This window comes from Olea europaea, unplaced genomic scaffold, assembly GCF_002742605.1.
Source record: "Olea europaea var. sylvestris unplaced genomic scaffold, O_europaea_v1 scaffold398, whole genome shotgun sequence".
Lineage (NCBI taxonomy): Eukaryota > Viridiplantae > Streptophyta > Magnoliopsida > Lamiales > Oleaceae > Olea > Olea europaea.
The window spans coordinates 23,755-38,458 of NW_019259379.1; positions in this window are offsets into that span (position 1 = coordinate 23,755).

A 14,704-nucleotide genomic window follows, 5' to 3' on the forward strand; every position below is an offset into this window, starting at 1 on the left:
AGAAAAGTTAAGGCATTAGATGTCTTAATTACAAATCGCCCCAGACTGAACAAATTCTTTCCCTAAGTCTCCCCCAATTCTCGCTCTGCTGAGAAGAAGTGACATTCAATTCGGCCACAAAATCATCATCAAGCTCCAGCTTCTTGTACTGCTCGACCAAAGACTTGGTTCGCTCAATTCCTTGGGAGGCATTACGTTTTTTGGCTGCCATTCTCGCCTTGGAGTCGTCCATCTTTGCTTGAAGCTCCTTCACCTGTGCAGCCAAACTGTCATCAAAGAGTCTTCAATCATGACTTCAGAAGAGATTTCTTTCAATTCGTCCTCAGCTTTGTTGATCTCCAGAAGTAAAGATTCTCTTTCAGATACAGCGTGAAGATGTTGACTACTTTTGGCCTTCAGTTCAACATTTTTGACCAGCAAGGAGAGAACCTCGGAATGGACAACTTTCAACGTTGCTTTAAAATCAGCATAAAGATTGAGCGACGGAAGTGTCAGTGCTTGCTCCAATTTCACATTCAAATGCTCAAACTTATCCTTATGTTTGACAGCACTAGCTTGACCGATGCCCATATCCATAAAGGACACATACTCAAATATCGACTGCTTGAGGAACTTCATAACTTCCTCTGAAGAAACAGAAAGACGACTGGTTGAACCAGGGCGAGACGTCTTGACTTGCCCCCAGGAAGTGAACAAGTCCTGGATGGAAGCACAATCTTATCGGCATCCTGCAAAGAAAGTTGCCAACATTGAAGGTTTTCATTGCAATGAACAAAGTGGAAGTAAAAGTGAAGCAGAGATTACCTCATCAACAATCTTGAGAGGTGGCATATCCCCAGCCCCACCTGTGGCTCCACCACTTGTGAAGACTTCCCCTTGTCTGAGCGAGAAGACTTTGCCACAACGGGCAAACCCATGGGAGCATCTGCAAAACTTAAAAAGCAACAAATCAAAAACCAATAGCACAAGTAAAGGTAAAACATCAAAAAATGTATTACCTTCTGGTTCAACGTTTGGGGGGCTGACGACCTGGAAAGAAGGTGGCTCATCCATTGGTTGTGATGAGGATTCCGAGACTGAAGGTTTCTCTTTAAGCGTAGTCCCTTCATCAGCTGGTTTGGATGAAGCAGCCTCAGCAGAGGGTGATGGAGCAGGAGCTGCCAACACCAAAGCCTTCGAAGGAGAGACTAAACTTTTTTGAGAAATCCGAATAAACCATCAGCACATAGAAAAGTTTCAAGTATAGAAAGGTATGCTTGTGAGTAAGACAATGAGAGGAGTGTCATCATCATCATCATCATCCTCCAAAATGGGAGATGCTAAGGCTGGCTGTTTGCGGCTTGGGATACTTTTAGATGCAGTAGGCTTGGCAGGAAAGGAAGTAGATGGACGAACAGACTGTTTAGCACGAGCAGAAGAGGAAGGACTCCTAATGGACACAGGGGTGATCAAAACAGGGAAAGTGGAAGAAATGTCCGGCTGATCCAGTGAATGGAAAGCGCGATTAGCATCAGTTGCAAACAATCTGCGCTGCACTGATGGTCAGAGTTGTTCAAAAATGGGATGGGTGGCATGGCTAGGATTGAAAGGAGCTAATGAAAAGTTACTTGTCAAAAGAATATTGCGAGCATTTATAGCTTCTGCCTCTGCCTTATTTATGGTGTAGAAGCGATCTATCAAATTTCTTGAATAACAAAGGGAAACAGGCCAAGTTTGGCCAAAACCAAGTTGACGAGCAAAAAATTAGGGAGCATATATTTCAACCCCAGCTTTGGCATTAATTCCAGTCAAAATATCATGGAACAACTCCCTCCCGGTCAAAAACTGAACCCAAACGAACAAAGAGGTGCTCGCATTGTCCAGGATAGATGGGGGGATGCACATAATCAGGAGTTAAAAAGAGAGGAAAAGGAAAGAAAGAAGGAATTGAATTCAAAGTATAAAAGAATGAAAAAATATCCCTTTTGAACATATGTACAGGGCTCAGTGGGTCAATAATTAGCCCATAGCAACTAGCAGAATGAAGGGAAAGGGATAGAGCACCAAGTGATGGAAAATAGGCTCTCAACCACATTTGAGTGAACCAAAGAGGCCCACTGCCAGTAGGAGATGCACCATTCTTCAATTGGAATTGGAGAGAAGCCATGCCTCTATAGAGGGCGGCCAAAAAGAAATAGCACAAATTCAGAGGTCTACCACGCGCCAATTCGTACGCTATGGATAAATAGCTCATAGAAGGCTTCAGGCTTGGCACACACAAAATATATTTACAAATCCAAATCTGAAGAAAGGCCACACGTTCAGCATGAGAAGGCTCAGCGCTCGAGTGATTATAACAGCCTTGCAGGCTTGAATAGGACTTGGTGAGTTTTTTGTCAAATTTTGGGACGATACCAGAAATCAAAATACCAGGGAAAATGGTATCGCCCAAAGGTGAAAAATTTATTAAGGCCCCAACATCCCTTAAAGTAATGGACATTGGACCAAGAGGGAAAACAAAAGTATTATACTCAGAGGACCAAAAATTTAATGCAATAGGAAAAAACGCTGAATCAAAAATAGGGGGTTGAAGAGAGATTTCTAACAAATCAGAAATCCTAGCATTATAAAAAATAGCCTTGGTAGGACCATGGTCCACAAGGCGAGCATGTCATCTACGGAAAACAACATCAGATTTAGGCCAAGTGCGAATACTTCTTTCGCGAAGCGGCCTCAGCGACAAAGAGTTTAGAAACGGAGGGCCTTGAGTAGAAGGGAACAGCTGGTCCACCGCCACTTGTTCGACGGCCTCGGCATTATTGAATGAGGGACCTAGATAGAACTCGTTGAGTTCGGCATTGGCTGGTGCAAGGAAGTCAGGAGTTATATATGGCCGAGTGAGGAGTTTTTGGAAGTCTTCGAAATTGAAAGAGTCACTAGATTGGGATTGTGAAGCAGCCATTAGGAACAAAATAAAGCTTTGTTGAAGTTTGCTTGAGAAACGTAGTAGAGAAGCAAGAAGATGAACAGTAATATTGCGAGAGAGAAGCGCGAAGCAATGAGGCGTGATTTAGTAGTGCGATGAAATGGCGTGTATTTGGGGGTTATAAGGGTTTGCAACGTTGCACCTTTTCAGGCTATGGAAGAAAATAATGATTAAAAATCTTGAAAATTTCAAATGTTGCTAGGAAACAAAAAGTGAATATGGCAAAAATTAATAATTGGTATTAATTCTGTCATATTGGAGGGTAATTGTTGACATGCTAAAAGTGCAGCCCAATTCAAACAGTCCAAAGAATGAAGCCCAACTGGGCAATTCAAGATAAAGGCCCAAATAGGGTTATTAATGAATGCAGTGGAAGCCCACGAACGCGGTAACACCATCGCCCAAACTTACAAGATGCCCAGGATCTGAGCGAATGAAGTGCCTTGCAGTCGCCCAGAGTTATGACCCTGTTCTCGCCAAAACTTTCGAATCGCCCAGGATCTTAGCAAACATGAGATGTTGTGGTTATCCAAAAGTGCAATTATCGAAGCAGTTATTGGGTAATCTTATCACGTTCCACAATTCAAGGATGTTCAGTTGAGGACAATTGAACGACAAAGAGTAATGACAGCAGTTAGAGACGGTAGTTCCATCATAAGTTGGCCACCATGAAGAAAGTAGACAGTTATAAAGCAATTAAGCGGTTGATCACAAAGAGAGCATCAAAGGAATATAAAAGGAATAAAAGACTTAGAGCAAAAGACCAAATCAAACACTCTCAAATAGAGAATATGTAATTTCAATTTCTTAGTTTAGACTTAAAACATTTCTTTTCAGTACTCGTGTGCTTACGCCCCTTGGAGGCATTTCTGTTTAAGTTCCAATTGTAAAGTCATTGTCGATAAAACACCCTTTTTTAGGACTTTGTCTCAAGAAGTTTGTTCCTTACACAATCGTCTGATCCCTTTTTAATTATTAGCGACTACGCGCGCGAAACTGTAATTGTAACCACTCTTTTGTAAGTTGTAAGTATTTTTTTCTTTCTTGTAAAGTTTAATCTTCTCAGTCAAAAATGTACTTTTTTAAGTTCCTATTTTAGATTTCTGTATTGTACATTTGAATGTGCTTAAGATATAAATAAGAATATGTTGCTTGATGTTAATCTTTGATTTTCTATTATCAGCATATGCAATTTTTTTTTTTTAATTTTTAATTTCATTTTGGGTTTTTCAGGATCAATTTATATATACCATTTTTTTTCTTTAGTTTCATTTTCTTTTTGAGCTTTTCATGTTCACGTTTTTGCTTTCACCTATCAGTTCATTGTTCTGTTTTATGAACTATGGACTTGATGTTATAAAATTTATAATTCTAAATGTTGCAATTGTAGTGAGCTGCACACTTGCACCTGTGAATTATGGACTGGTAATTAATTCAATCAATGTTGCTATTGTTTTTCGATATTCAAACCATTTTGTGGACATTTTTTAGAGTAGTTGAAACTTGATTTTAAACTTTTATTGCATATTTGGAGCTAATTATTGACTTCTAGTTAATTTTTTCATAGAACTTTGAAAATTGTTGTTATTTCTAAATTTCTACCAAAAGTCTTAACAGAGTAAAATAAAAACTAATTATTCAACTAAGTGTTTGTCATTTTTTTAGTGTTAGTCGATTTTATTTTTTTATTTTTTTTGAATTTTGTACTTTTTAGTGTTTGTCACTTTTTTTGAGTTTGTATCACTTTTTGAGTAGTCATCTCTCTCTCTTTATTTTTTATTTTCTATCACTTTTTTTTTATTCTTTGTAACTTTTTTTAATTTGTGTAACTTTTTTAAATTCGTCATTTTTTTTAATTTCTATTATTTTTTTGAATTTGTCACATTTTTTTAGTAATTTTCATTTTTTTCAATCGTCTTTTTCAAAATTTTATCACTTTTTTTAGTAATTAACATCAATTTTTAATAAAAGTGACATCGTATGTATTTTTTTAATAAAAAAGTTATACTGAACTTTTTAAAAGTGACACAATTTTTATAAAATTGTGATTTTATGTTACTAATTAATTTCACACAGTATTTTTTACCTTCAAAAACTTTTCATATGATTTTTATTTTTATATGTTAACCTTTCTTTTTTAAGCTTCAGCTGGGTTCCAAAATTAAACTAATCCTGGCCCAAAACCAACAAAATTTTGGGGACAACTTACAAAAATACCCTTAAAATTAAGTGTCATTTGAAAAATCATATGAAAGGTTTTTGGAAATAAAAAAATACTGCATAAAATTTAAAAGTGACACAATGTCACTTTATTATAAAAATTGTGTCACTTTTTTAAAAAAGTGACATTGTAAAAAAATGACATGCAATGTCACTCTTATTAAAATGTGATGTTTGTCACTAAAAAAATGATAGAATTCAAGAAGGTGACTAAAAGAGTGACAATTACTAAAAAAAGTGACAAATATGTTACATTTTTTTTTTTTGGGAATTTCTGTCGTGTTTTATAGTATTTGTCATTTTTTTTTTAATTTCATAACCTTTTGAGTGTGACGAATTTGTGTCACTTTTTTAGTGTTTGTCATTTTTTTCAATTATCTTCTTGATTTTTATCACTTTTTAATAAAAGTTACATTGTGTGTCATTTTTTAATTAATAAAAAGTAACATTGCGTTACTTTTTTTACTTTTTAAAAAAGTGACATAATTTTTATAAAAAAGTGCATTGTGTCACTTTTTAATCTTACACGATATTTTTTTTGTTTTCAAAATACAATTTATATGATTTTTCCAAAAACTCCTCATTTTAAGGGTATTTTTGTAAGTTTCCCAAATTAAATTAACACGTGAAGGAACATTGGGTTTCCTTGCAGTAGCATTAAGTGGGAAGATAGCCCAAATCCAGAGGCTTGTTGTACCACGTCCACTGGACATGTATTGAATAGGAAATTGACGCAAATAACATTGTCATGAAAGCAGTAATGATCTATAAGCGATTTTGTCTGGGTCAGTGGAGGGCCACTTAGGGGGTCAACCCGACCCAATAAATTTACAATTTTTCCTCGGTTAAATCCTCCAATAGCCACCCAACTTTACACTTAATTTTACTATGATCACCAAATTTGATTTTATTTCACTATGACTATCATTTTTCACTAATTTTAAAAGGAACAAAACGGTAGTTTTGCACTATATATTTAAAATAAATAAAATAAAACATAATAAAAATTTATTTTTAAGACTTTACTTAAAAAAAAACTATTTTTTTTAAAAGTTACTTGAAAAATAAAATAAAAAGTCATTTTAATAAAAAAGTTCCTTAAAAAATGACATAAAAACTTATTTTTAAAAAATGGTTTTTAAAATGAAAACTTAATTTAATAAAAAAGTTACATGGAAAGAAAAAATAAAATAAATATTTATTTAGACCCTGTGTGATATACATTAATGTAAAAATGAGAATGAAAAATATAATCGTTACGGGTCTTACACAAGAGATAGAAAGTCAAATATAGTAATTTGATGTGATGAATAACGGTCATATTTTTCATTTTAATGGACAAATAATGAGAAATAAACGGAGACTTAAAAATGTTTTTAAAATAGAAAAAAAAAACTTCTATTTTTGTGTTTTTTTTAAATATATTATATATATATAATACAAAGTTGCCATTTTATACCATTTAAAATTAGTGAAAATGGTGAAAATAAATTGGATTATCATGGTGAAACGTTATATAAAATTGGATAGTCGTGGTAAAATAAAATCAAAGTGTGTGACTATGGTGACACTAATTATAAAATTGAATGACCATGATTAAATAAAATATAATTTGATGATCATGATGACACTGAATATAAAGTTGGTTGGCTATTGGAGGATTTAAGCCATTTTTCCAATAAACAAATATTTTTTGTATAAAAAAATAGTTGGGAGGACTAGACATGGACAATAAATCAAAGCGAAAATTTATTAAGTAAGAGGATAAGTATCACCCATTTCAAAATTAAGAAAAAAGTTTCAAATTTCAAAAATTAGATATTTAATAAAATTTATTTATGATTTAATCAATTAATTATATATTTTATTCATTAAATATATTAAGTCACATATCTATATAATTTAATCACAAATTAACGATTTAACTAGTCACATATTTTTTTTTGTCGCGAATCAAAAATATTATTTAACAATCTTAGATAAAAAATTTCGTTGGTTACAAATAAAAAAAATTAAATCAAAATTTATTTATAAGTCACAAATCACAAATTTTACAAATCATAATTCATCAGTCAAAGAATATCAAATTATTGATCACAAATTAACAAAATTTTAGATTGTATATTATTTATTGGTCATAATTTATCTTTTTTATTGATCACGAATTAACCAATTTAATGGTCACAGTCAATAAAATCATTTGTAACCACCACCTCACAACTATTATTAGCTGCAACGCCACCAAAATTGTTTCACACCAAAACCACCATTGCCATACCCCAGCATAATAGAACTACCACTGTCAAACCCACAGCATCACAGAAGTCATCGTACCACTACCACAACCACAGCATCAGAGAATCACCGTCGTCAAACCCACAGCATCACAGAACTCACCTAACCATCGTACCACCGCCACACCCACAACATTACAATAGCACACCATCGCCATCGAAACCACCACCCCAAACCCATCTTACCTATCATTTGCGAAGTTACCAAATCCAGCCAAAACCCCCATCATTCACGGCCTGCACAACAACCATAGCCTCAACGACCTGGACAATTCCGACAGTGCTGATCCGCCACCACCGCAACCACCACCCTTCACTAAAAAATCCCCAAATTGTCACCATCACCTGCAAAACACCATCCCCAAAAAACCATCCTAAAAAATAGCACAACCATCACATCAACGACGACTTCAACGATTCCAATGGCATTGCTGTTGTGTATCGTGTGCGAGGCGTCGATCGACGAGCACAACGTTGCGCACAGTAACGCCTTACATGATCGACATAATCGAAGCCACTATTTTTCCACATCTTGTTACCAGAGTCGTTGGGGGAAGAAAGAGGATGTAGGTTATGAGATTATTATTATTATTATTATTATTATTATTATTATTATTATTATTATTATTATTGGGTTTTTTAGGGTTTGGGTGGATTTATATTTTTTCAAATTGATCTTGAACTGTTACGGCTCGATCACAACGTCAAGTTTAATTACTCCAATAGTTTGGTGGACAGAATTATTAATTAATTAATCAAACATTTGATTTTTGAATAATGAAATATCAAATAAGATTTTATATTTTGAATTTTTAAAGTAGGATATAGAGTAATTTTCACTAAATTAAATAATGGTTAAGGGACAATTTGGTATGATTTTTGAAAAGTCAAAAAGGATTTTTGAGACTTAAAACCTGTTTTTAATTCGTTTGGCTAATTCCATGAAATTGTTTCTTCCAATTAAAAGAAACTTTTAAAGAAAGTTAGTTCAATGTAATTTTGTCTAAAAGCACTTTTTAAATAGGATTTTTTTTTTGGAAAATTACTTTTCAAATAAAAATTATAGTGGGTTGTATGAAATTGATGAGATTGTTATGAAATTTGTAGAAATATGTACAAATCCACTAAATTCATTATGATTTATGATTTTTTTTAAAATCCATCAAAATTATAGTGGACACCCTCTTAAATTTTAATTTAAATTAATTTTAGTAATTAATTTTAACTATGCAATTCTTGTAATCCACAATTTTTTAATTACATATTTTATTAACTTTTATTAAAATCTAATTTCAATATCACTAAACAGGAGACTAATAATAGTGAACCAAATTTGCCGAGATCCTAATTTGTTGAAGAAAAACTGTTTGCCCACATTAAAATTATGCCCTTGTTTTGCCCGCATTTCAATTTAGATTGTGATAGATTTTAAAAATCTTTCAAAATTTGGGGTTCTCAATTGAGATTTTTAAAAAAATCAATGAACTCTTTTAAAATTTAGATATACTCAATAATTCGTAAATTTATAAAAATTTCATTAATAAAATGATTTTAAAATTTTTGGATAGATTTCAATCTTAAAAGCACATATCACCAAATCTTTTGAAATTTCATCAAATTTGATAAGATTTTTATGGAATTTGTAGAAATCCATTAAATTTTATGAAATCCATTAGAATTTATAATATTTTAAAATCCATCAAAATCTTGATTGAGGACGCCCTCGTTAAATTATAAGTTCCATTTGTTTATCATTTTTGGAAGAATGAGAATGAAAAATATAGTCGTTACGACCTCACATAAGAGATAAAAATTTAAATTTGATGGCTTGATGTGATGGATAATAATCATATTTTTCGTTTTAATAAGAAACAAATGGGGCATTATTTTTTCTCTCTTTTCTTATCAATTACACATTTTAAACAAAATAATATTACACGTAATTTTTAAATTATTTTTTTAATCACACATTATTCAAAAAATACTATACTTACCATTAAAATTTCAAATAATGAGGGCTAAATTAGGGCTATAATTCAATTTTTCTTCTTCTTATCAATTATATATTATTTATGAAAATAATGCTACCTGTCAATTTTTAAGAAAAATACTAGTTTAAAAATTAGAAACTCAAATAATGAGGGCAAAAAAGGAGGCTTAATTTTCTTCGATAATTGTACGAGTAGCTTGTTCAACACACCAACTTTTACGCTTATCCAAAACAAGCTAGACCTCCAGTCCCCTTTAAATAGCCCTGTAAAAACTGCCTCGTATCCTATGAACTTTTCACTTTCTTCACAAAAAAAATCTCACTAATGGCAGGCAAAGCAAAAGCTCCCATCGTCGGCCACTGTGGACTGATAGAGTTCGTCCCGTATTCTGGCGGGGTGAGTTCAAACAAGAGGGGAAGAAACGAATCCTGCGAACTGGAAAATACTACGAAAACTGTCGTCAAAGACTACGGAGGAGGGGTTTCAACAAAGTTCTCACAGAAGCAGAAGGCCGGAGACTTTTACCATAAAAGCAACGGAAACTATGGGTTCAAAGAAGAGGTTAAGTATGAATCCAGCGTCAAGTTTGATGACAAGATTCAAGGTTCCAGCACTGAGTACCAGACCCAAGTCAAGTTCAAGAAAGTCACTACCTATGCCAACAAAGTGGCTCCAAAATCAAGCTATAAGCGTATTAAATATAATAAGTATTAGAATGATGTTTTTAAATAATATGTTTACTTCTCGTATTCTAGCCTAAATGAGAACTCATTGCTATCTGAGTTTTCGATTAAGTTCTGTTTTCTTGTTGCAAGTTCTAATCTAGATGAAAACTCAATTCATGTTTTGAGTTTTCTTCTTTTGAAGTAAATATATGTTGGTTTGAACTCATGTTTATGAATATTTTCTTAGTTGATGAATTTGTTCACGTCTTACGAATTTAAATCGATAGAACGCAACCTCCATTTTTATAGTGCAGTTGAAATATTGTATTTGATGTTGAGCGAAGTGCAAGCAAAAGATAAGAAGATCTAAAGGCGATGAGTAAATGACAGGCAATGTCAGGTTTGACAGTCTGCTACATACCACAATGGTCACTTAACTATGCTATTGTTCTTATGTTGATCTTTAAAATGTTGACAAGTTATTATTTGATAATCGAAATTTGAAATGTTATTTGATATCCATTTAAATTTAAACAAAATTATTCATCAAAATTAATAATCTTTATTCAAATTTAGGTGAGCAAGGAATAAAATATTTAAAGATTCACAATTCTATAGTAAAGTTTGACGACCATTCTGATTTAAAACTTCCACGCGTGTTGTTGCCAAAACTGACGAAGTGGGAGCGCCGTATCACCGGAATTTACGCTCTTAAATACGGTTAATTGTACTATGGAGGGAAAGGTGAAGGGTTGTAACTGAAATTGTGACTGGAAAATAAAAAGAAAAAGGGGTTACATTTTAGGATTGGTTTGATTGTAAAGATTGAATTGAAAACAAATTTCAGGCAATTGAATTGTTTATAAATTATTTTTCTGAAAATTGTAAATTATTGTGTTTAATTGGTATAATTTTTTACGTGAAAAATGTTGAAATAAAAGTGTTTTTTGCTATTCGTTTGATTTTGTTTTATATGAAAATTGTCAATTAAAGGGATATATTTTACTGGTACTGGGAATGAAATTTGTTTTCATTACCCAAAAAAAAAAAAATTTCAAGAAATTCAAAAAAATCATCTATCTTTTGCTGTTCGTTTGACTTTATTTTACATGAAAATTATCAGTTAAAGGAAAATATTTTTTTACAATAATTCTTAAAATTTATTTCCATTGCTTAAAAAAAACTAGCCAAATCTTAGGATTTTGGAAGAGGGGAGACTTGGGGAAGTGAAAAAAATAACGAAATAAAAAAAAAATAACGAAATAAACTTACTCTATAGCACTGGACTCTGAAGTGTGGTGGGCAAATGGGAATGGGGAAAATAAGAGAGAAATGGACAGGCTCGTTGTCGGCGAGTTGGGTCAGAGTGAAGATTGAGAGACTGAGAGTGAGAGTTAAGAGGACTTAGTTTAGGGCTTCTTTTATTTTTTCATTCCCCCGCCTTCATTTCTTTTATTTTTTTTATTTTTATTTTTTTGTATTCGGGTCGAGTTATATCAGGTTTTCCATTTTTTACCCATAACTCGACTCACATCGACCCACACCTATCCAACCCAAGCATTTAATGCTGGTTGACATTTCTCTACGTTGATTGACATGAATAGTGATATGGACAATTTTGAATTCTTGTGTGAAAATAATATTTCTAACAGGGGTATTTTCGTCTACATAATTCGAAAATGGACATTGACAAAATTGTGGACATTTTGGCAAATGACTCGCTGAAAATGGACATTACGTGAAATTTCCTCTATTTATTCTATTAAATTTTATAAATTTCTGATTTTGATTGTCAATATGGGCAATTTTATAAATTGAAAAATGACCTCATACACAAACTATAGACGCAATTAAGACTGTGGATGCAATATATATGATGAAGTGTTTGCTCGATAAAAGTTTTGTTTATTAGAAAATTAATCAAACCTAGTCATCCATTATTTTGTCATTTCATTGACCCATCAAATATTAGCAACATCGTAGTGTCGAAAAACTTTTATATAAAATGTAAAATGTATTTTTCTTTAAGCGGCCTAATAGTCCCAACTTAAATTAACGCGTGAAGGAGCATTGGGCTTCCTTTCAGAAGCATTAAGTGGGCTAGAAAGATAGCCCAAGTCCAGAGGCTTGTTGTACCACGTCCACTTAACATCTATTAAATAGAAAATTGACGCAAATAACACTGTAATGAAAGCAATAATGACTTGTAAGCGATTTTGTGTGGGTCAGTGGAGGGCCACTTAGTGGGGTCAACCGGACCCAATAAATTTTTAATTTTTCCTGGGTTAAATTCTCCAATGACCACTCAACTTTATACTTAGTTTTACTATGTCACCCATTTTGATTTGTTTCACTATAACCACCTAACTTTATTTCTGATGTCAACATGGCCACATAGTTTGATTTTATTTCATTATGACCACCCAATCTTATATAAAGTCTGTTTGGTTTGAATTAAAATTTATTTTTAATTTAAATCAAAGTCAAATAATTAATATTAACTATATCTTTTATAAGTCCCACAATTTTTTAACCGCACATTTTTAAACTTCTATCATAATATATTAAAAAAAAAAGTAATTTTCATCCATATCAAACATCCTCACAACGTTTCACTCTGACCACCCAATTTCATATCATGTTTTACCATGACCATCCAACTTCCTTTCATCATATTTCACTAATTTAAAACGAGCAAAACGGTAGCTTTGCACTATATATAAAATAAAATAAAAACCTATTTCAAAAGACTTTATTTAAAAATGTAAAATAAAATAAAAAAATATTTTTAAAAATTTATTTAAAAAAATAAAAATTTATTTTAATAAAAAAGTTCCTTAAAAAATAAAATAAAAACTTATTTTTAAAAACTGGTTTTTAAAATAAAAACTTATTTTAAAAAAGTTACATGGAAAAATAATATAAAATAAAAAATTATTTAAAAATTATTTTGAAAATAGAAAAAAAAACTTTTATTTTTTTAAAAATTTATTTTATATATATAATGCAAAATTACCATTTTATCTCATTTAAAATAGTAAAAATGATAAAAAGAAATTGGGTGACCATGATGAAACGTTATATAAAATTAGATGGCTATATAGTAAAATAAAGTCAAGCTATATCACTAAGATGACACTAAGTATAATGTTGGGTTGTTATAATGAAACAAAATCAAATTTAATGACCATGATGACATAAATATGAAGTTGGTTGGCCATTAGTGGATTTAACATATTTCCAATAAACAAATATTTTTTGTATAAAAAAAAAGTTGGGAGGACTAGACATGGACAATAAATCAAATAATGGTTAAAGGTCTGTCTGATATAACTTTTGAAAAGCCGAAAAGAATTTTCGAGACCTAGAAGTTATTTTTAATTTGTTTGCCTAATTTTAGGGTATTTGGTACAAAACGTCCATACCTTTCATGTTTATTGTAAAAAATATTCATACCTTTCATTTTTTTTGACATTTTTGTCTTTATTTCCACATTTCTTGGCTCTAAACGTCATTTTCACCAATTTTGAACAATTTTACCCTTAATCCAAATAAAACAAAAAGAAAATAAACAACAAATAACTAATTGCAATCACAGCCTTCAATTTTTAAAAAATTACAAATGGCATCCAGTTTCTATTCATTCTTCTTCAAGTGTGTGAATAACACTAATTAACTCCAAAATTCGGCAAGCGGGTGCTGTAATTTCTAAAATTGAAGGATCACCCAGTATTTTTAGGGCTTAATTTGAGTGTCCGCGGGTTGATTCATATGTTGGGACACATTAGGCTCATGAATTGATGAAGAATTATCCTCCTCTAGCAGCCGCACATTCCGTGAGGTCAAATCCAAAATTCTTGCGTTTAATTGATGAGTTGAAGCAATTAAATCCATATACCAGTGTCGTTTAACCTTCAATTGCATGCTGGTTGGTGCAATTTGTAGATTGAAGTCGTGGAGGGATGCCAATTGAAGAGAGATCGATCGAGAGTTCGCTGACTCGAAAATTGGCTGTAGATCTCGATTTTCTGGGTTGTTTGCTGTAATTGGAACATGTATGAATGCGTATTGATGAGTTTGAGTAACCTGTGGGTTATATTGAACATAGGCATCCGTGGATTTGGTAGAATTTGCCATAATACCGTGCATGAGGGGCGATTTTGCTGGGATTTAGAGCTGGAATTTGCGTGGGGATGTTAAGGTTGATGAAGAAATGGTGGTGGTGTTAAAATTCGGTGGCCTTGGTGCCGAATATTGGGTTCCATGATTGTTGGTACCTATATTGAAAATTTTATATATATTTGTGACTGATTTGTAATTTTTTAAAAATTGGAGGCTGTTGTTGCAATTAGTTATTTGTTGTTTCTTTTTGTTTTTTTTTTGAATGGATGGTAAAATTGTTCAAAATTGATAAAAAGAACGTTCAATGCCAATAAAATTGGAAATATGGGCAAAAATGTCAAAAATTGAAAGATATGAACATTTTTCACAATAAGTATGAAAGATAGGGACGTTTTGTGCCAATTACTCTCTAATTTTATGAAATTGCTTCTTCTAAATAAAAGAAAT